The sequence below is a fragment of the Lissotriton helveticus genome, chromosome 4_1 (assembly GCF_964261635.1).
Source record: "Lissotriton helveticus chromosome 4_1, aLisHel1.1, whole genome shotgun sequence".
Taxonomy (NCBI): domain Eukaryota; kingdom Metazoa; phylum Chordata; class Amphibia; order Caudata; family Salamandridae; genus Lissotriton; species Lissotriton helveticus.
The window spans coordinates 565,251,126-565,275,371 of NC_136063.1; the positions used below are offsets into that span (position 1 = coordinate 565,251,126).

The 24,246-nt window shown below is 46.8% G+C and overlaps 1 protein-coding gene across 1 annotated transcript in view; it reads left to right on the plus strand.

The window, feature by feature from the left end:
* The window catches only part of TRAM1 (translocation associated membrane protein 1), a 306,166-nt gene that overhangs the window by 15,475 nt on the left and 266,445 nt on the right, over positions 1 to 24,246 (plus strand). The window contains exon 2 of the mRNA XM_078687162.1: positions 10,340 to 10,471. The gene's annotated coding sequence lies outside the window, so the exon portion shown is untranslated. The remainder of the gene's footprint in view (positions 1 to 10,339; positions 10,472 to 24,246) is intronic.

The window sequence follows — 24,246 nt, forward strand, 5'->3', positions numbered from 1 at the left end:
ACCTCCCGCCACGGGCGCTTTCAGATGAGGGGCGGGCTAGACTTGAACTTCCGCTGTCGGCTGAAGAGCTGGACGCGGCGCTAGGAGAACTAAACACTGGTAAGGCCCCCGGGCCCAATGGCTTCCCCTGTGAGTTCATGAAGACATTTAATCTCCAACTAGGAACGTATTACAGACGGGCACTGGAGGCAGCCAGGGAATGTGGTCACCTCCCGGCGGACTGGCGACATGCGGAAATTGTAGTCTTTTGTAAACCTGGGAGGTCTCCTGCACAACATGAATCTTACAGGCCGATATCGCTTCTAAATGTTGAGACGAAGCTGCTGGCGAAAGCCTTGGCCAATCGTCTTCTCCCATACATTGCTGACCTGATTCATCCGGATCAGGCCGGGTTCATGCCCCACAGGACGACGAGACACAATATCAGACGTGCACAGGTGGTGGTGGAGGCGGCTCGGGCTGCCAAGATTCCGGCGGCGCTCCTCCTGGCAGACATTGACAGAGCATTCGACTCTCTGACTTGGGTCTATCTTCGTGCCCTCCTATCTCGCCTGAACCTTGGGCATCGTTTCCTTTCCTATCTACAGCTGCTGTACACAGACCTGACGGCATCTGTGAGAGTGGCGGGAGCAGTGTCCAGCCCCTTCCCTATAGGCCGGGGCACCCGACAGGGTTGCCCCCTTTCACCCTACTTATTCGCCCTGGCAATGGAGCCGCTTGCGGCGTGGGTGCGAATAGACGCACAGATGCGAGGTGTTGAATGGGAAGCGGGACCATCTGACAGAATAGCGCTCTACGCCGATGACGTCCTTTTCTTTCTCACAGACTTAAACAGGTCAGGGCCAAGGGTCCTCGAAATAATGCGTATATTTGGTGAGGTGTCCGGCCTTCATTTAAATCTACGGAAATCTACGTTGTGGACACTGGGAGACCGCCGGAGCCTAGGACCCTGGGCGTCCGCATTGCAGGAGGCGGTTGGAGGCGTTAAATACCTGGGGGTATTCCTGACGGATGTCCCGGGGGTCTCTTGGGCACACAACGTGCTGCCTGTTTGGGACCGCATACGTTCAGACATGACAACGTGGTCCAGAATGTCCCTGAACGTCTATGGCCATTCGGCCATATTCAAGATGGTGGCTCTCCCACGTCTACTTTACCAGCTGCAAAATCATCCCTATCCTATTCCACCGCAGTGGTTCCGTCGGGTGAACTCGGCGCTGAGCCAGTTCCTTTGGGCAGGTGGGGTGGCGAGAGTGGCACTCCGTACTTGCTTCCTCTCCACTTATTGTGGGGGCTTGGCCACATCAGATATTTTGTCCTACTATCAGGCGTCTCACCTCTTGATACTGAATGAATGGTGGTATGGGGATCGGGGTGACCCGGCCTATGCCCTGGAGAGATACCTGATGGATCCAGACACGCTACACACCATTTTGAATTCGGCGGCTATACGCAAGAGGCTTCCAGTGGTTACCCAGGTGGTCTTTCGGGTTGGGCGGAGCTCTACGCCGCATGGGACGGTGGAACAAATTGACGAGGGAGACCCCCTTATGGCAAAATGGGCAGTTTCCGGCGCTGGCATCCCTGCGGGGCTTCAGCGGCTGGGACGCTATTGGGATATCGGCTCTGGGCCATGTCATGAAAGGTACGACCCTTAAATCATTCCAAGCCTTCAGAGAAGAATATGATATGCCCCGGACTCAGTTTTTCAGATATCTGCAGCTCCGACACGCTCTATCTCCCTCCCTGGTCGGCCTAGACTCCCTGCCCGAATTTAACACCCTGGAGGCTAAGGTGTTCATGGGTGAACTGGACACTAAGAAAATCTCAAGTATATATATCAGACATTAGTTACGCACTGCTCGTCATCCCTAGACAAGCTACGATCCACATGGGAGGGGGACATGGGTGACCTGGAGGAGGAGGATTGGAGAGAAGCTTTGGAGGCCCCGAGAGGGGCGGCAATTGCGGTGCGCCTGCATTTTATCCAATTTAAATACTTACATAGAGCCTACTATACTAGGGACCGACTGTGGAGAGCTGGTCTGATTGCCTCCCCTGATTGCCTGCGGTGTGGCCGTGCAGTGGGCACCTTTATACATACGGTGTGGGCATGTGATCGGCTGATGAGATTTTGGACTGGTGTCTGGGATTGCCTGTCTGAGGTGCTGGGTTGGGACCTCCCCCGCTCACCGAAGCTGGGCCTCCTGCATGTAATGGAACAGGTGGGAGGTAATATCTATAAACGCCATCTGCTACTTCTGGGCCTCACAGTGGCCAAACGAGATATAGCCCGAGCCTGGAAAGACCTCAGGGCTCCCTTGGTAGGGGTGTGGAAGAGGGGATTGGACTTTTGCATGGGGCTGGAGCGCCTGGTGTTCGAAGCCAGGGGCTGCCCCCATAAACATTTTAAAATATGGAAGAGATGGGCAGACTATAGAGGGCTGTGGCTGGAGCCACCAGCGCACCGAGATACCGATGCAGGACAATTGCTTGTTGACCCTGGGTGAAACGATACACACACGAACTATGTTTTTGGTATGTTCTGGCCAATGGACCACGTTGACACTGTGCGGGGTTGGGGGTGGGATCCGGGTGGGAGGACTACAGGAAGGGAGGTGGGGGGAAGGGAGTTCTGGGATGGTCGTTCTTATCAAATGTTGATTGAACTGCTAGAAAATGATGGTTATTCCTCTGCACACTGCGCCTCTGCATTCAAGAGAGCAGTGCCCTCTCTGTACTCCTTCAACAAAAACAATAAAAATGTTGTTCTGAAAAAAAATAAAAATAACACAATACATGGGATTTCCAAACATGTTGGTTCTTCTTGTAACCTCTATGAAGAAATAATTTTGTGCGGAGTTTGGGGGGGATTGAGCCTCTGCCCCGCTACTTCTACGGGGACTGCATTATTATAATCTTTCGTAGATCAATTGTGGTTGAGGGCATTTTTTTTCTGGCACTGCTGGGTCTGTCATACACCGGTCCAAAAAAGATTTTTCCTCTGGGGGTTTTCTACTGACACACCATCCCTTACACAAGAGCAAGGGTGTTAGACAATCTGTCCATCACCAGGACTGTCTCCTTCGAGGGAATAGGTACGCTGCCCTTGCAAGCCTAGAGGATACTGACGGACTTGTAAGGCTCGATAAGTCTGCCAGTGTTCCCTGAAAAGCTATCATTAAGGGGTGGGAGGTATGGATACTGGCACAGTATTAGTTTCCATCTTCTCTTAAAACAATAAATTCCCTTTAATGTGCTCCTGGCTTACCCGCTGACTCCTCTACTAGCTGTAGTTGCCCTGTTTCCCCAGCGGCTTTAAATATTGGAGGTAATCTGGGCTTAGCTTCTAGTATAAATGCCCCAAGTCTCGGTTTGATTGAGCACGTCCTGTCTGCGCTAATGTTGTGCTGCTCTTTGGAGGCTCTGGAGCCCTCTATCGCCCTTACCAAGTTAAATGCCCTTACTACCCACATTAAATGTTTCTTGTGTAAGCTTGTTCCTACCACTGTGTGTAAGGGGACGTTTTGGTTTGATCTGGCAAGTAGAGCTACAAGGGGTAACCTGCATCCTGCACTAAAGTCAAATCAGAGGGATCAGGGCCAATTAGCGTCTTCAGGAAAGAATACAAGTATGCCTTAAAAATAAGAAAGGCTGAGTTGCTGGTCGAAAAGTGAGATTGCCTAGTGCTTGCTTGTCAAGCTAGGGATACCCAAGCTTTTTAGAAATCAGCTAGGGCTGCCCCCACCCTAGGGGGTTCCTCTGACATTGTAACTACCCACATCAGTCCTGATTTATGGATTAAGTACGTTAGCAATATTTTTTTATCTAACACCAGCAATGATGTTGATGGGCTGATTGATGTCCCCTGCCATTGGGCATTACCTTCACCAAAGGATAGGTCCTCACCACCGTCCAAAAATAGCCCTGCTAAAAAAAAAACCTGGAACGAATAGGGTCTCTATGGACCTATTTTAGGTAAACTCGGGTTTTTGGTCTCCCTTACTTGCAAGTGTTTTAGCTCTTTATGTAAGGCTGGTGTTCCTGAATCCTGTCGGGAATCAGTAATTGTTCCAATTTATAAGAACGGTAGACTGCATGACCCCGCATGTTAATGACCCATCTCTCTCGACTCACTCACGAAAATAATTGGGAGCATCTTTCTGGATTGCCTGTTGGACTGGATTTCATGCAATAACGTTATCTCCCCAGTACAGAAAAAGTTTAGGGACCATACAGCAGGGCTTAAACTTTGCTTTGCAATTTTCCTTTCCTGAGGCGGAAAGCCGGGAAAGTAGGCCTGCAAGCTGTCACTCTTTGATTTTAAAAACGGCTTTTAATTTACCTTTATTTGCTCACTTGATCCCTGGCACTTATCCCTCTACTTTGTTTTATCTGGGTGTTTCCCGAGCAGCCGATTAGGTGCTACTGCGGGTTACTCGGGGGGTGAGCCGCCATATTGCTGCAGGGTTGCGGTCTAGTCCATCTGACCCTCCCACCCTCTCCCTGTTTCCGGTATAAATGCCTGGCATATCCCGTCCGCGCCCACACGGGCCCAGGGGCCACAATCCCTGGTCAATTTCCATCGCCTAGACTCATCTATGATGCAGAGAAATTGCACGCTTTAAGACCTCTACCTGAGCAGGTGGCCACTACCTTCAATTTGTTGGATCAGTTCCCTCAGGCATGCCCTCATTGCGCATTTTTCTTGGATGTCCCGAAGCTATGTAGCCGCTTCGCCCCTCGGATTACCTCTGTTAACTTACCCCAGTTTACGTTTTTCAGTTTAAATTGTCGCTCGCTTCATAAACACAAACTTGACTTGACATACTCGTGGGTGAACTGCCGGATGCATTATTCCTTACGGCGACTTGGCTCCATGAGGGCTCCGGTCCCGATATTGCGGAAGCATTGCCCGCTAGTTATGTCATAGTTAGGTGTGATCGATCTAAGAAAATTGGGGGTGGCATTGCAATTATATTCAAAAATGTTTCTCAATGTCAACTTGACCAAGTTATAATAGGCAATAGCGAGGCAGCATCTTTCAAGCTTGCTCTTCATCCCAGGATCACCCTTAGTGGGTTATTGGTGTATCGCCCTCCCGGCCCTGCGAATGCCTGGACGGCTTTACTCTCTGACTACATAGCTTCGGTTCTTACTACATCTAGTAACTTTATGGTAGTCGGGGATTTTAATATCCACTTGGAGGATCTTAAGAATAGTGTTAGCAGCAATCTAATTGCTGACTTAGAATCCATGAACATCATTCTTCAGAATCAGGGCCCCACTCACTGTGGTGGTCATTTTCTCGACCCCATTTTTTCTAACATCTCTCAGTTACATTGATCACCGGCCTTGCCTATTCTTTAGTCTGACCATTATTTAATCAAATTTTCTTTTTGTGCCACCGGAGCTATGCCTCAATATAGTGCCCCAATTAGTGCCAATAAAAGAGACTGGAAAAAGTTGGATATTACTTCTCTCAACAAGTCACTTGTTAAACATCTTCCTACTGACCTGCCTAACTCCATGGAGATAGAAACTGCGGCCAGTATTGTCAACTTATGGCTCTTTAAAGCCATTGATACCTGTCTTCCGGCTGTCTCTAAGAAAGTGAAACCTCACAAAACCCCTGCCCCGTGGTATAATGTGTCTTTAAAAACCAATAGGTCTCGTTGCAAAAAATTGGAACGTATCTGGAGAAGGGAGTACTGTCCAACGGCGGGCCTTACTTATAAAAGTGAGCTGAAACGCTACCACAAAGCCTGCGCTTTGGCCAGGGCCAACTACGCATCCACCATGATATCTGAAGCAGTCAACAAGTCCAAAGTACTTTTTAAGGTGGTTAAAAACCTCGCTGGCTCGGAGACTATAGCCAAGCCTCCTCCTTTATCAAACACCGAGTGTGATGCACTTGCTCAATTTTTTATCTCCAAAATTGCCACCATATACAATGATATTTCCTGTTGTCCCCTTCCTCTGCCTCACTTTTGTCCTGGCCCACCCTTCATCCCTCTACTCTTCGTGTACTTTTGGGGAAAGTCAAATCGGGCTTACCTTGTGATCCCTTGCCCGCCCCTGTTCTGCGTCTTTTGGACACTCTTCTGCTTTCTATGATTTTCACTTTACTTAATCAATCCCTTAGCACTGCTACTGTCCCTGGTTGTTGGAAGAATGCTATGGTTACCCCCCTACTGAAAAAACCTAGGCAGAGGCCAAGGTCCCTTCTAATTTCCGTCCCATTTCCCTGTTGCCTGTGTTTTCCAAATTTTGGAAAGACACATTCACCAGCACTTGTCCCAGTTTGTGACTACCCATAACTTTCTACATTTTTCCCAATCCAGTTTCCGTCCCGGTTCTTCTACCGAGACCACCCTTTTGGGCGTCACAGACAACCTGCGTTTTCTGTTGGATCGTGGTGACACCGTTGCACTGATATTGCTTGATCTCAGTGCAGCATTTGACACTGTGTCCCACAAGATACTTCTTGGTTCCCTTGCGGCCATAGGGATTGGTGGTAAAGCCCTGCAGTGGTTAACATCTTTTCTGACGGACCGGACTTTTCAAATCTTTTCACACTTGTCTAAATCTAAAACCTATTTTTCTCCTCACGGTGTTCCCCTGGGTTCTATCCTTAGTCCTCTTCTCTTTAATCTTTATGTTGCCCCCTTGGCCCTTATTGCACAACGGTCTGGGTTGACTTTATTTACTTATGCCGATGATTCCCAAATTGTTTTTTCCCTCTCCCAATTGGATCCTACTTCGACCTCCCCCCTGCAGGTCGGTCTCAGTGAAATATCTGACTGGATGAACCTCAACTTACTCAAACTTAACGGGAGTAAGACTGAGGTTCTGGTGCTTGGGAATAAACCTGAACTCTGGAATCTTAGGCATTGGCCAGATGTGATGGGTCCACTTCCCACCCATTCAGAGCATGTGCGCAACTTAGGTGTTATCATCGACAACAGATTGTCTATGAAATGTCAAGCCAACAAGGTGGCGGCGACTTGTTTCACCATTCTGCGGTGGCTCCGAAAAATATTCTGGATGCTTCCATCTGATACGCAGAAGTCCGTTGTGAACGCCTTGGTGACCTCTAGGTTGGACTATTGCAACATTCTCTACCTGGGGTCCACCAGGGCGGTCACACGTCGACTTCAATTGGTGCAAAACGTGGCCGCGCGCCTCCTTTGTGCCTGTCGTAAAATGGACCATATCACCACACGCCTCTGCGAACTTCACTGGCTCAGAGTCGAGAGTTGCGTGAAGTTTAAGGCTTTAAGCTTCATGCATAAGTTCAGAGCGGGGTTGCATCTGTGTACCTTCAGTCTCTTGTTAAGAGCTATACTCCCTCGCGCACCCTTCGCTCTTCTTCTCAGCATCTTTTTTCCGTACCGAAGTACAGACTCTCAAAAATTGGAGGTGGCGCCTTTGCCAACCTGGGGCCAAGACTCTGGAACTCTCTCCCCCTCGAGATTCGTGTGGAGAACTGTCATGCTCGCTTCCGCCGAGCCGTTAAAACCTGGCTCTTTAATCAATAATCTTGATTGGTGAGTGCTGGGTTGCTTCTGCCTTTCTAGCGCCGGGAAACCCTTACGGGTAGCTGTCGCGCTCTATAAAATCAAGAAATAAATAAATAAATAAATAATATGTATGCTAAATACAAGGTAGCTGTAAACCTTTCTGCCACCTCCCAGTCTTTTTACCACTCTTTAAATAATGCTCTCGCCTCCAGGTAAGGAAATTCACTTCTTCTTTATTCACAACTTTTCAAAAAAACTATGATGATCAAAATAAGATCTGCACCTTCTAGAGTATGTCTGTATCTTAAGTGGGCCGGGATGTAGGATTAATCTTCCTCTTTCCCACTCTTTCTGTTGCCTTGGGGCTGGACCGGTTTGTGTGAGATCCTCGAAAAGAAAGGTCAGAAAGGCATCCAGGGTCAGTCTTCCCTTTAAGGATTTCTGTGTAAATTTTCTTTCACCACATCGCTGAAGCTGTTAGGTGTATGGCACACTTCAGTGGATTGCAACTATAGTGTTTGGGTATCACTAGGTGTAGCACGTACTTCTGCCCACCATCTCTTAAAAATTTTAAAAGGCATATTTGGCACTTGCCTGAATCCATGACCCTCCTGGGCTGTGGCTTGGGGAGTCTCAGTGTCTGCATCTTCCTCTGGACAGCTGGACTCGAGTGCGGTGCTCCTAGAGCTGATTCCTGGCTTCTGCCACAGTGGTGTCTGCTCTGTGGGCCACTACCATCTGGCACTCAACACTGAGGACCTCCTTCCCGGGTGATAATGTTGCCTCGATTCCATTCCGCATCTTCTCCGTCGTTGCCATGCTTCGCTTCTTCCTCCTGATTCCAGTCTTCGTTCCCAGCTGGAACTCCCATCGTCGCCCCCACAAACTTGACTCTGCCTTTTGAATTTCGAGCCTCCCACAACAAACTTCCGGGGCCCTCTGGGGATGCTAGAGCCGTTTGTTTCCTGTTTAGCAGGACGCAGCGCCTAAATTGGAGGTATAGTGATTCGTCTTGGACAGATCACAGTGGCCAAGGGCTCTTCCCACCAGTTGGCGTTCATCGATTTATGCAGCGCCTTTGACTGTGTTAATCGATCTAAATTGTGGGGTATTTTAACATCTATAGACCTGGAGGCAGGCCTTGTCACCTTTCTACGACTTCTCCATTAAAACCTGAAATCAGCTATCAGATATGGCAATAATAGTGGGTGCGCACAACATTCCCTGTCAATCGTGGGGTTCGCCAGGGGTGCATGCTTGCCATGATTTTATTTCTGCTTTATATTAATAAGCTAGAATCTGTTTTAATAAATGTGGGGGCTGATGTGCCAGTAGTGAGCAATAAGCCAAAGCCGGCTCTTCTTCATGCAGATGATGCCATGCTATTGGCCACGACTGCAAATGGCTTGAAGCAGCTGATCATGAGCTTTGTCAATTTTACGGAGGGGCTGGACTTGTGGACTAACTTCTCAAAGACACTCTTAATGATATGTGGGCCCAAGAATACTAAAACGCACCCCATTTGTATAAGTGGTAAATCTATTCATCATGTATCCAGAGTGAGCCAGTTCTCTTATATGGGGGGAATATTTGGTGAGGTTTGTTACTCTTTTCCGTATGTCGCAAGTAGGTTAAGTTACATTACATTACATTACATTTTTGTGCAGTACAGGCCCTCTTCTCCCTGGCCACCACCCTAGGGAGGAAGCCTATCATCCCTATTTTAGAAATCTATAGGAGGAAGTTTCTCCCTTCCCTAGTTTATGGCTAAGGGGTTTGGGGATATAGGGATACAGCAAGGGCACAAGCGGAAGAGAACAGACTCTGTCAACGGTTGTTGGGTGTTCCCCCGTCTACCTCGCACTTCATAGCACATCAGGATCTTGGCCTAGAATAAGTTGTGGACCAAATTAGCCTTACCCCACTACTACTATGGTGCTCTGTCTGGCTAAATGAAGAGACTGACACTAATCATATCATTATCTCCGACTGCCTCTTATGTCATCACGGTTCTAAAATTTCCTGATCAGGTACAGAGAGACCACCCTGGCCGTAGGCTTCCCTTGTATTTTTGACAACCCTAGAAATATCACAATGCAGGACATAGTATGGCTAAAGGATTGCTTTCTTGTCTATAGAAAGGACCGTTGAGAGAGGGAGGAGCTAATTAAACCTTCCATCAGAGACTTTTGTCTCATCCAAACAGTGCATGCTTTAGCCGCCTACTTGGTGCTTGTCCAGAACTCCTGGGTAAGGGTGCTTTTAACACATTTTCTAACCAGATCAATTAGATGGCTGCTAGATTTTCCTCAGGGCCAATTTGCCCCTGTGGATATCTTATTATGCCCCTGTGAGGAAAACTCTTGCTAGTCATTGTTTCACTTTGTATTTTTTGCAACTTTTATGCCTTATTGGCTAAACAGTACTTGAGTCCATTATTGAGAGACCAAAAGATCAGGAGACATAAAGGTGCTTTAATTTTTCTCCAGCAACTTGAGTGCCACCTGGTATACTAAGCGGTTGGTACCTTCTTAAAAATTGCCGTATGGCTGCCAAAATCCATTTTATTTCAATAACCTTTGCTACAGGGTTTGATCTGTCTGAAGTTGTTGTCTTTTTCAATATGTCATTGGTACATACTAATACATTTTGTTCTTGATGAACTCTTGTCTCTCTCTCTTTTAAAGCTGTTTGCATTTTTATACTGAAAAGTAATGCACTTTATTCAATTCTTTTATTTTATCCTTTTGAATCATTTTTGAACTATTGTTATTGTATATTGTATTTTATGATGTGCTCTATTATGTTCCATTTAGCCGTGATTGAATAAAGAATTGAATTGACACTATCAACAAACTGGTGGCACGAAGCTGTCCCAATACAATCTTGACAGTATCAGTAAAGAAAGTAGAAGGTATGAATAGACAGTGAAAACAAATAAAAAGAAGGTAAGATTCACAAAAAACGTTTATGCTGACAATAGAATAATATAACATCTCATCAAAACATTGTGCCATTTTAAAAACTGACAGAAATATGAGCAAAATCATCACAGACAACTCCTTTGTAACATTTAAAAAGGAAGATAATCTGAAAAGTATTCTCAATTCGTGTGATACTACCAGATACGTAACAACTAATCAATCTTGCTGGCTGCGCAATAAACTCTTGGGCTACTATCAATGTAACAACTGTACATATTGGACATTTATTGTTGATAAAATGAAGAACGTTTTGAACTAAGAAACATAGATTTACCATAAAATCGTTTATAAAAAAAGTAATACTGATATCTATGTGGTAATATGTGTATGTAACAAAATATGTGATATTGAATATTCGTTCTCTGAAGTAGAGGCTCAAAGAGCATACTAATGGCATAAGGAACTGGATTTCCAGTGAGTCAGCATTTCCATGTAGAACATAAACATGACGGCCAGATGAAAATATCAGCTCTTGGCACTGATCGCATACTTATCCATAAACGGAGATAAAAGGAAACATGGTGGATAGACATCCTTAGAACTGTCGATAATGGACTAAACTCAGGCAGCTAATTCCATCTCACCATGAAATTATCTTGAAGTGTCATTCATAACAAGGTATTTTTTTTAGAAAACTGCTTGGTTCTAAATATCTCCTAGGAGGCACAGTCCTGTGTCACGATGTGAGACTGTGTGTCTAAAATATAGTTGTTATGAGTGCTAATTTTGGTAATTAGGCCCAAGATGGGTGCCTCATTAGATCACTTGTTGGCTCAGTAGAGCAATAATAACGACTTGAGAATTACATTTTAGGCAAAACAACTTCAGTCCCCCAGCTCTCCCCTTTTGCTCTTTTTGGCGACAAAATCGATTAGAGTGGAGGTGCAGCACCACTAGGAGAGCTGTGTTTTTAAAAGTGTGAGTAGTAGGCAATGTGGGAAGGTAGGACATCGTGGTAAGATGCAGATTTTGGGGCTTTTTTTGAGTGTCACGCCATTGCTGCAAATGTTGTCAATTGAAATGGCTTAATACAGGGAGGGAGAAATTGACTGGGTGATATGGAATTTTTAGCTACTGTTTGAGTTCATTACTGCCATCGGTATCAAATGGAATAACACAGGGCATTTTACAAATAAATATGACAGCTCATTTCTGCCAGCAATATGGTTTTCTTTGTGTTTGAGGATTCTCCAAACACTTGTGATTTAAATTATTAGGCCTCTTCCCTAAGCTCCCTCGTGCCGTTTACAACTCTTCTGTGAAATTAATATTTGTATTAATAAATTCACCGTAAAGAGAATTAACTCGAAATATTGCCTGCCTTTTAATTCTTTGTATTTGAATATATTAGAATTTGCCATGTTCAGTGGAGAGAACAAGATAGCACAATAGGAAAACACGTTTGGATTACATTTATTTGTAACTGGAAATAAAGGGTTTGAATCAGGCAGTGGGATGCCAGTTTTTGTATTTTGTATTTATCTATTTCAAACTCCGGTGGTGTTTCATTTTTTCACAAAATCGTTTTCATTACTAAACATTGACATTTATAATGCAGAATGTCAGACTCTTTTAACTCAGTGTCTGAGCTTTTACTGATTTTGATGATGTTTGATACCATCGGGAGCAATTGAATAAAACATTGGGATTGTGGTGCCGTAACGGGTTGTTTTGAATTTTGGAGCTCAATTTGTAGGTTGCTATTTAATGAAGGTTGGGACCATCCCTCCTTCTTTGCCTTGGAACGGTGGGAACTGTGAGAGCGAAGAGATTAAAGTAAACAACATGAATTGTTGCAGTTACAACTTTTGTCCGTAAACCAAGTAAAATGTTAGCAGCAGCTAATAAAGTACGAATGGGAAATATTTCTTAAATGGGCCATGTAAATTGAGTGTTTACTAAGGGTCCATTATAACAGTTGGCAAGTTTGGACAGCTAATCGAGAAACACCAGTAGGATTTGTTGCTCAGATGTTACTTTCACCTCATTGCTAGTGATGTACCTTAATAAAATTAATGACAGGAACCTGACAATTACAGAAACTCATGTTGAAACGCAGTTTGGTATTTGTTAGTCCTAACAGCCTTAGAGGCCCATTAAGATGTCGGGCGGATTGCCCCTGCCAGGCTGGCGGTAGCCACCGCCAGCCTGGTGGGGGCAATCCGCCCGACATCCTTCCCTGAATTCCCCCCCACCATATTAGTATGGCGGGGAGACCACGGCGGAAGAAAACACCGCCCGCCACTTTTCCGCCCTCGTCGCCTTGCGGCCGGGGCGGAAAATGTTGAATATGGTGGCGGTGTCTATGAGACACCGCCAGCCATATTACAATGGCAAGAGTGCAATGCCTTTCCGTGGCGGCAATGCCGCCACGGAAAGGCAGGCGGTCTTCACTCTGGGGGCCCCCTGCGGGCCCCCAGAGTGAAGGTGAGTGTGGGGGTGCACACGGGGGTACCTGTGGTACCCCCCTTCATTTTCATTTCCAAAGCGGCAGGCACCGCGCGCTGCCTGCCGCTTTGGAAATGAAAATGCTGTGATGTATTGTCAGCATTGTGGCGGGCGGTGCAGAGAGCACCGCCCGCCACAATGCTGAGAATACAGGATGTGCCCGCCACTGTGGCGGGCACATCCTAATGGCACCCCCGGGACCCCCCGACCTTAAGGCGGGCGGTCCCGTTTTCCGATAGGGTGGCGGGCGGGCAAAGCCCGCCTGACATCCTAATGAGGCCCTTGGTGTGGTATTCACCCAAAGAAAGTTCTTACCTTCAGCCTTCTGTTTTGCTGAATTTGTTTTTGATGGCTTCAGGACTATGTGCTCTTTACCACTGCTAACCAGTGCTAGTACTTGTGCTCTCTCCTTAAAAAATAATAAAATTGATTTACACCCAAATGGAACATTTAATTTACTAGTAAGTCCCTAGCAGATTATACCATCCGTACCTGGGGCCTGTAAATTAAATGCTACTACTAGACATGCAGCACTCATTGTGCCACCTACTAAAGTAGCTTTTTTAAACATTTCTGAGGCCTGCTACAGCAACCTGTAGTGCAGTTATAATCTGCCATTTTGACCTGGCAAAATAAACCTCATATCAGGTCTACAGCTTCCTTTTAAAAACTAATAGGCCACCTCTAAGGTAGGCTCTGTCCACCCAGGGGGCAGGGTGCATGGCATTTAGAAAGCAGGACATATAGGTTTAAGTTTTACATGTTTGGGCAGTGAAAAACTCCTAAAGTTGTTTTACATTTACATTTAAGAAGTGCTAACTTTTGATTGGGAGTAGATAGAGCTATGCTGTTTAGATTCAAATGAGTTGCAATTTAAAGTCCTTTTTAATTGTAAAGTTGGTTTATTATAATTAACAATTCTGAAAATGCCACTTTTAGAATGTTGGCAATTTTTGTCCTGACCATTTGTGCCTTCTGCCAGTGCCCTAGGTCACTTGATTGTGAATGGCTCTGCTGTTGGGGTTTGTGTATTGCTTCCAGACAGTAACACAAAGGGGGGACGAGGAATGGCCAAGAACTGTCCAGAACCAGATGTGGGGATAGGACAGGGATTACCCAAACCACCAAAGGCTGGTACCAGGTATGAATTTTGGACCTACACATCCACTCATTAGAATACTCCTGTACTTGTGGAAGTTTCAGAAGGACGGCCCTGGTGTCATATGACTGCCCTGCTGCTTGAAGGACTGCCTTGCTGTCTGAGAAGGAAGACTGGACCTGCTGGCCTTCATCTTAGGCTAACCAAAGTGACTCCATGGATCAGTTGGCTGACCTCATGTGCGAGCTACAAGGACACAACAAGCTACAAAGGCATCCCTGCAACTTCCCAACTGACCTGCTCCAACTGGACCTGCCTGCCTCTGCTGGAGTGAATCCCTAATCCCCAAGAGGTGCATCCCCAAGTCATGGACGCTTGACTGGCACCAGAGTGTAATCCTGTGCAAGAAAAGATGAAATTCCATGAGTTTGCAACCTCAAAGGGGTTTGTTTACACCAGACTCTTCCACCCACGACAACCACCAACGCAAAGCTCCAATGAGACTTGCTCTTCGTTTGACAGTGAACACCGTCAATGCGAGAGATGCATTTTGAGCTACTGCAATGACAACCTGCAGTGACCATCAATGCAACAACTGTCCTCGATGCCCAACCACCTATTTGCGCTACAGTAATGATAAATGCAAAAACAACAATTGATGGACAGAATGCAGAACAATGTCATACATTCACCCCATACAGAGATCTGGGCCTAAATCCTTCGTTTTTTTGCTCACCATGCCATTCCAGTTTGAACCCAGCCATATGCAAATCAGTCTTGACCCGTGCCCAATGGGAACAGTCCAGCCTGAACTGCCAGGACAGGTCCTCCCTGGACTGGAAACAAGCATCCTAGGACCGGTTTCACCCCTCATTTGCCTGGATAGCTTGACTCCAGTGGCATGGAGAGCACGGTACCCATGTCTGGGCATACCCGTCCCACTTGGGGTGACAAATGCAAAAACAACAATTGATGGACAGAATGCAGAACAATGTCATACATTCACCCCAGTACATAGATCTGGGCCTAAATCAATCTTTTTTTACTCACCATGCCATTCCAGTTTGAACCCAGCCATATGCAAATCAGTATTAACCCTGTGCCCAATGGAAACTGTCCAGCCCGAACTGCCAGGCCAGGTCCTCCCTGGGTGCTCACCACACCACTGAATTCAAGATAGCCTGGCTGATGAAGGGTGATGCCCTGAAACCGGTCTAAGGAAGCTTGTGTCCGGTCCATGGAGGATCTGGCTTGGCAGTTCGGGCTGGACTGTTCCCACAAGGAACAGTGTCAAGACTGCTTTGCATACGACTGGGTCCAAACTGGGGAGGTGTGGTGAGCAAAAGAATGATGGATTTAACCCAGATCCTTGTGACTGGGGGTGAATGCTTGCATTGTCCAGCATTCCATCCATCAATTGTTTCTTTTGCATATGTCGCCCTAAGTGGGAAGGAGATGCCCAGACTTGGGTCCCATGCTCACCACACCACTGGATTCAAGCTAGCCTGACTGATGAAGGGTGATGCCCTGAAACCGCTCCCAGGACACTTGTTTCCGGTCCAGGGAGGACCTGGCTTGGCAGTTCGAGCTGGACTGTTCCCACAAGGAAAAGGGTCAAAACTGATTTGCATATGGCTGGGTCCAAACTGGGGTGGTGTGGTGAGCAAAAGAATGATGGATTTAACCCAGATCCTTGTGACTGGGGGTGAATGCTTGCATTGTCCAGCATTCCGTCCATCAATTGTTTCTTTTGCATATGTTGCCCTAAGTGGGAAGGGTATGCCCAAAGTGGGTCCCATGCTCACCACACCACTGGATTCAAGCTAGCCTGGCTGATGAAGGGTGATGCCCTGAAACCGGTCCCAGGATGCTTGTTTCTGGTCCAGGGAGGACCTGGCTTGGCAGATCGGGCTGGACTGTTCCCACAAGGAACAGGGTCAAGACTGATTTGCATATGGCTGGGTCCAAACTGGGGTGGTGTGGGGAGCAAAAGAATGATGGATTTAACCCAGATCCTTGTGACTGGGTGTGAATGCTTGCATTTCCCAGCATTTCATCCATCAATTGTTTCTTTTGAACAGTAATGATGGCTTGAAATGCCCAGCCAGCTGTTCGCACTATAGCTACAACCATTGACAATGTTCTACCTGCTCCTTGCAGCCCCCTCCACACAGACAGAACTTTTTGTGCCAGACTTTGAAGGTAGCTTTCAAGCAGGACCAAGACACGCGCTCATCGCTGTAGGCCCAAACTTGTGACTTTCCCCCGGTCTAACTTAACCAGATGGCCGTGAGGGGCGCTTCGTGCTTTTAGGTGCTATTTTCACAAAAATCTTGATATTTACCTTTTTATTCTCGGGTGCGGACGCATCTGGTGATGTGCTTTGTACATTAACTGTTTATATGCCTGTATTCAGAGTTTCATATTTAGAGATATATAGTGTGGTGTATTAATTGTTTATTGCCTTTCACTCAGTGCCTATGAATTTATTAGTTTCAGTGACTTATTGCCTTTGCCTACGATATTAATAAAGCTCATTTTTTACCTCCAGAGGAGTGTTGGAGTTTCTATGTGAGTAAGTGGTGTGCGTACGTTCAGATTACGCAAGTGGGCAAAGCAATACACACCTGCATCAGCTGCGGGGGCTCGTCTGCTGCCGGCTGGAGGGGCCGCGCGGCGTGCCTGCGGTGATCTTGTGCTGCCGTCCACTCTACCAGCCGCGCGGAGCCCACCTGTTGCAGACCTGGGGGGCCGCGCGGCGTATCCTCGGAGACCCCAGACTGCTCTTGAGACCCAGGGGAGCCCATACGACGGCGGTGCCCTGGTGTGAGGAGCTGCATGCTTTATGAGGATTGCCAGAGGTAGCGGCCATAACATGACCTGCCTGACCCTAAGATGGCGACCTATCACACCCCCACCTAGCGGCCTGCATCAGCACAAGGAGACCCCCAAATTACTGTGTAGACCACCGCCGAGGCCCAGAGGATTTGCTCCAACACCGGTCCTGGTGGGCAGGGGGGGGCCACAGAAAACAGACGGTGCGCAGACCCTGGGACTGCCCTCTACTGCTGAGCCTTGGAGCAGGGTGGCCCCGCAGCTTAGATACGGTCAGCTCGGACGGGGAGACGCAACGGAGGTCCGGGCCTGAGATGGTCTTGGGGCCCCCCACCTTCAAGAGAGGCCAGTTGAGCACCTGCGACTGCGAGGCGCCAGATTAATCTGGCACATAGCTGACTGGTGTCTGAGTCAAGCTAGCTCACATACGCAGACAGCACCACCTGCTGGGCCCTTGGTCAGGCGAGGAGATACCGCTATCCCGTGGAGCCTTTAACGCCATCTGTCACCAACTGCTCCGGACAAGAGAGAACATAGTCTGACGCAATTCCCAGTAAGTCGTATTGGGTGGGTCCTACCCTTCTGGCGACCGGCGGTGAAGGCACCCCAACTGCCCAGCGGACAGCGCCCCCTCCATCCAGGGGGCCCGGAACCCACAGTTAAGTCTAAGTCCTGCCTCCCTCCGGAGCCGTCTCTATTTACGCAATATACTGCACAGTGACTGGACGCAACATCAGGAGACCTGTTACCGGCTAAGACAGCACTTTGCCCTGATCACAACATCCTCCATGCCCGTGCGGTCCCCATCGAGCAGCATGGGAAAGCCTAGAGTGCCAGCGCCGGCTTCAGGGGCTGCATCAGATGCTTCTACCAATCATCCTAATGGCGCCTCCAAAGCTGACGGAACGCCAGAGGAGCCCTCCCTATCGGCCAAGCTTGACAAGGTGCTCGTGGCTATAGAACAATCCAGACTCTCCATGGAACAACAATTGGGCACCCTCACAACAGACTTCAGCCTCCTTCGTGATGACCACCGAAAATGATCAGACAAGGTTTCGGACAACGAGAAAGCAGTCACCGTCATCCAACCCATGGTGCAGACGCATCAGGACTCGATACGAACTCTGATGGGCTGTGTGTCCACCATGGAAGAACGCATCGATGATCTGGAAGGGTGGTCGAGGCGCTGCAATACCCGCGTTCTTGGCCTGTTGGAGGGAATTGAAGGATCTGACGCAGTGGAGTATATGGAGACCTGGACTAAGTCATTCACCCCCGATACGGAACAGACAACGTTCTTTTCTATTGAAAGGGCGCACCGTGTTCCAGCGCGTCGTCCCCAGCCAGGAGCCCTGCCACGCCCAATACTGGCATTGTGATGCGGTGCTCCGGACAGACACAGGCTGAACCGCTCTGAGTTGAGAACAAAACCATCATGCTCTTCCCCGACTACTCCCGAGCGGTCCAGCGCCAAAGGTCCTCCTTCCTAGAGGTGAAACGGCGCCTACCGGCAGAAAAAATACAATACTCCCTGCTTTTCCCCGCCCGCCTCAAAGTCATACATGATGGCAACACTCACTTCTTTGTGACCCCAGAGGAGGCGCATGATTGGGCGGACCAGAACTGTACCGTAGGCCATCGGGCGGACCGCACTCAGGAGCAACGCATGAGAGCCATCGACTGCAGAAGGCAACGCTCACGGCGACGTAACCGGCCGGGCGCCTTCGCTTTGCTCCCACGCACCTTGGGGTCCTGGATCTGGAGCAAATAGTTCAGGAGAGACGAAAAGCTCTTAAATCAGTGGCGGGTCTTTGTCCCGCCTCCCCTACAACAGACATTGAACGGGCTCCCCACATTTTTACATCGGAGGAGGAGGGAGACAGCGAAACAACGCAGTCCGGGGTGGACTGGGTGGCTTTGCCCCTGGTTACTCCGTGAACAGCAGGCTACTTGTATTAACTGGACCTTGGCAACATGCTGAAGACTTAGGGCGGGGGTGATATCGTTTGTATGTGGATACAGGTAGCCCTCGCATCACATGCGCCCTCGCGCCCCCCCTAGGCTTAAGCTGCCCATACACATACAGGCAGTCCAGCAGAGCGCTACAAATTGCGCACATAGCCCACATGTCGAGATCCCTCGTAGACATGCGCCATCAGCCCTACAATATGTTGAAGCTCTTGTGCCAGTTGAGAGCTAGTTTGGACGTATCGACCTTGACGAGAAGGTCCCCCGTGTTGGGGCTGGTTCCTTTTGCCCCACCTCAGTTCCCCCCCCTCTCGAACATACATACTTCGCACGGTGTCCCCACTCACATGCCGTTGAGCAGCTGCACTGACGACCCAGAACTACAGGCATTGGGGGACTAGGTTAGAGCTCAAGACTTCTGAAGGGATCCACTCTCCTGCCCTGATCCATACACCTTACGCATGCATCAATGGGGCACTCTGGCAACACTACTATTCTTACACTGAATGTGCGTGGTATGCACACCGCGCGCAAGAGATATTCAGTACATGCTTCAATTAAACGCCACCACGCACAAATCGCGTTCCTATAGGAGACGCACCTTACGGCAGGGGAGGAGGTGAAACTGCGCAGGTGATGGAGGGGTATCATATGTGCCACTACATACTTTGCATTCGCTCTGGGCACTCTCATATGGGTACGTCCCGGTGTTCCGTTTCAGCAACAGTCTCACACCATTGATCTGTCCGGCGGATACGTTCTATTGCAGGGACGATTGGACAGCCAGGCAGTGCTATTAGGGAGTTTCTATGGGCCCAACATAGACCAACATACATTCTGGGACATGCTGTCCACCCCCTTAAGCACATACACTCAAGTTCCCTGGATCCTGGGGGGGGACTACATCCATATGCGACACAAACACATGAAAGTAGAGAGACGATTCGCCTCCCTGGTACTCCTCCTGGCCAAGCGATGCATCACTATGCACTGGAAAGCACCGGAGGGCCCTCCCCATGCTGCATGGGTGGGCGCAGTCAAAAAGTGGGGTACGGCGGAAGAAGGCCTGCATCCAATTTCTATGCCCTGGGCCATGCTACTCCAATCCTTTGCGCAAGAAACAACAACAGTGGCGGGACCACGGTTGACTGGTTCTCCGGGGGCCTCCGTAGCCCACGAGACTACTCAGGGGGGCTTACCAGGGGCCCAGACGCCCGACAGATCACAACGGCCGTCCATAACTGACTCCTCCCCACGCCTTTACGTGGATAGCGATCAGGGATCCCAGCTCCCCCTCCCCCCAGCACTTGCGCAATTCCAGCAGGATACCCCGCAATAGTACAGCTATCAGGCGACTTCCAACGTGACACCATTTTATGCGACACAGTGCACCCTAGTTTTGTATATCCCCAGTTTGTTCAAAGTGAACACATGGCTGACATTCCATAACCACTGCAAAAACGTGCAAGGGGGGAATAGACACACCCCACAACCTCAACAAGGCGCAGCGACCACCCTGCCGGCTTATTAGCGATAATTGGACACAGACCTCTTGGATCTGTCGCCAGCCAAGAGACCGCATGGGGGGCCTTTACACCCTAGGACTATATGCCCTAATGTCAATGAGGAATACGATTACGCGATCTTGCTTGTAAGACAATATCACCTGCATTGAAAATGTGTTGTATGCGCTAATAAATAAATGCAAATAAAAATGTTTTAAATAAAAAAAACTGTGTCTTAGGTAAGGGATATTTTTAAAGCTGTGACTTTGAAACCTGTTCGTCGCATAAATATCACAATTCTCCTAAACAGAATAGGCAACAATAAAACATAGGAAACATATAAGAATCCATCTTTAGCTGCAGAGATTAATAGGTTACGCATTGCGTACTGTGTCCAGCAAGACACTGCAATAGCATCCAAACTACACAGACTTACCCAATAATTCCTATTTCCCAATCCTAACTAAACACTAAAACTGTATTAACTTACACAAACTAACCTGACTAATAACCCACCTGACCAACTACAGTAGGTTAGAAATTAAGAAAATGACATTCTTACCGGAACAAAAAAACTGCATCCAGGAACGGTATCCAGGATATCCGCCGGCAAACACTAACAAAGGAAACAAACTACAAAATAGAGTTTGTGGTAAAAAACTGTGGCAAAATTGAAATAAAAAAAACAAAATACTTAATGTATTCATTTCCCAAATTGTCTACAAACAACATGAATACATTACTAGTAAAGAGCAATACATTTTTGAAAATATGTGGAAGGCATATTAATGAATACTGCTAACTAATACATATGAATTAACAGTATTTATTTTTATATTACATTATAAACTGCATGAAAATGCATTATATATGTCTAGTGTAAATGTTGCACAGACGTTATAGCAGAAAGTATACATGTACAAATGTATTTCAATGTATAAAAATGGATACTTATGTAGGAAGTGTATTATATACTTTGTCATAATATTAGAGAATTCATTTAAAAAAATTACAAGTATTTGAAATAAAATAAAATGTGTTCTTTTAAATGTAAAATTATACCTAGATTGTTTAATGCATATTAAAATGTATACTGATTTAACTTTTATAACAAAATGTAAATATAACAATTATGCAAATCATTGCACCATGTATAACCCTAACCATATTACAGGAGTTGTTATTTGTGAAGGGTTTATGTTCAATACTTCCATTCTAACCTAAGCCAGATTGGGAAAAGAGTAGGACTCTGCAGGAGCCGGATTTACTATTCCCACTTCAAACTTGGCCTTGTTGAGTAAAGTGTTGCACACTGGGACTGTCTGGTGTACTATTCCTACTCAAGCCTTAGCCAATTGTAAAGATGGTTGGACTCTTACAAAGTCTGATTTATCATTCCACTCCAAATGTAGCCACATTGGGAAAGTGTTTCACTGTTGGGGGTGTCAGTGGGTGGGGTGGACATTAACAACATTGTGGAATGTTTTGGCCTCTAAAGGCAAGGCATCAAATTTACTATCACAATCTCCAAATTTATCCACATTGGATAATTTTTGGGATACTGAGGGGTATAGGTTTGACTTGCTATTCAAACTCTGTACTTAATCGCATTCAGCAAATTGTTTGATCTTGGGAGGTTAGATGTACCATTCCAACTCAAGGGTAAGCCATAATGCTAATGTTTTAGTCTCAGGGCATGGTGACTAGTATTTACTATTTCAACTCCAAAATAAGTAACATTAAGCAAATATTGGACTCTGAAGGAGTCACTTTTACTATTCCCACTCCAACTTTATCCACAATTAAGAAAATGGTGAAGTCTGGGGAGACTCAGTTACTATTTCCATTCAAACCTTGGCCACACTGAGGAAAGTGTTGGATTCTGAATAGGGTCAGAATTTCTATTTCCACTCCAAAAATAGCTTGCTGACAATATTATCCTGGAACACAATATCGTAGATTAGAATATTTTTTTTTAACTTATAAATCTAGAAACTATTGCAGCATTTAATATTGCTTCATGTAATATAACATATATGTGATATTTTTGTACTGTTTTATCAGGACCACTCGATAACTGAATTCTAGATCAGCAGAAAAGTTAAAAGGTTTTATTACAAAATTCAAAAGTCTGACAATACAGAGTCGAAGCCATAAAGGCTCAGCGAGTAGGGTAATAGAGAAAAATCTAAACTAAACATAAGTCCCAAGTGAGCACCAAAATTGGAAAAGAAACAGAAACAGGTTGTGGCCCAGGTGTTTAGGTGGGCTGGGGCCTGCTGGTGCTCAGCACCAGCAGTTCTAAAAAGCAGGTGCTGAGCCGGGTCCCTATCGGGCTCTCCATTTTTGCCTTCATCCTCAGGGTAGAAAAAAAATGTTAACTCTGCAGCTATACCACGCATACCCCTGTGATGTAACTACAAAGAGACTCATTATATTTCTTTCACCGTCTCATCATTTAAAAACTGAAGAATTTTCAATATTCTATATAATGCAGTCATAGTTGTTTTTAGGTTTCGGCCTGACGTAGGCAGCGCATGCGCTGGCTCGTCATACGAGGCTTCTTGGAATCTATGCGATTCCAGAAACCTCGACCCAGCTCCGCCTTAACTTTTGATTTGTGCGCATTGTTTTGCGTCACAAATTATGTTAAAGGCAGTGCAATGATTGCACTGAAGGCATGTCACTCCCTTATTGTTGCCACCCTGTCTCCTTTTGTCTACGCCCTGTGGGATTGGATCTTTTACGCGCGGCGTTACACTAGTGCCTTTATTTACTGGGGAAGCACTATTTGTTTCACCTTCCGTCTGTCTCTCTGAGACACAGCTGCTTGTTTACAGCGGCTGCCTGGTCAATCTGTTTTTACGTGCCCCATTGTATGTTTAATGTGTTTACTGACGAGGCTAGTAGCACAGCCACACCGTGTTTTCCCAGCTACAAACTTTAGCAATCACCATTCGAACGCATTGACTCAGATCCATTTGTATTATTGTATAATGAACCACAGTCCCTTATTTCAATGACAGACATTGGAAATGGCGCCTTTGCAGTGAACTCAAAGGTAATTTGTTAAAAATCAATAAAAAAGGCTTTACCACCCCCACCTTGCATTGATGTAGCACCATCTCCCAGTGCGCTGCCTGTTACCCGCAAGGCAGTGGAGTGTTTCTCTGTAAACCATTTTTAGATCTAAAGAGTAGCTAAATATTTAATTAAAATCAAATGTGCCTCCCCTACCGCAGCATCTGCGCGGCACTATGCTTGCATCTGCCACGGCGCAGCAAATAAACCATCTGCTAGTGCACTAAGATCACACCGAGTGTCGCGGGTGCTAGAGCTGAGATCTTAACCCTTTTGCTTTCTGCTTTAGTATCATAGAGGCAGCAAGTCATGAATATTTGTTGGTGAAGGGGGGGAATATTAATGTTTTACTGTGAGTTATAGCTTTTGTGCATTGACGCGTGGGGAGGATGGGGAGGAGTCTGTTTAGCACCCCCTGCACAATACATTTTCTCTAGGCGCACTGTGCAGCAAACGATGGAAACGAGATGGAGATGGACAAACGCTAATCACTGGTTGCATTCTAAAATATTCCAAGAACTAATAGATTTTGTTTATTATTTTATTAACTGAAATGCCAAACATGCCACAGTCTAGCTGCTGCAGGGCTGTGTTGTTTCCACACAAAAAGACTCCACCCCTTCCTCCCACTTACGCGCCTCCAACTCTCAACTCCTATCTCTTAATGTAATGTACCTTTTGGTTTAAAAAAAAAACATTATCCCCCCCCCAAAAGTGTTCAGTGGGTTCTAGTTAAACCTCCGTCTAGAACATCATTTCTACAGTCTCTAGTGATTGAGATTTAAGACTTTCGTTATTCACAG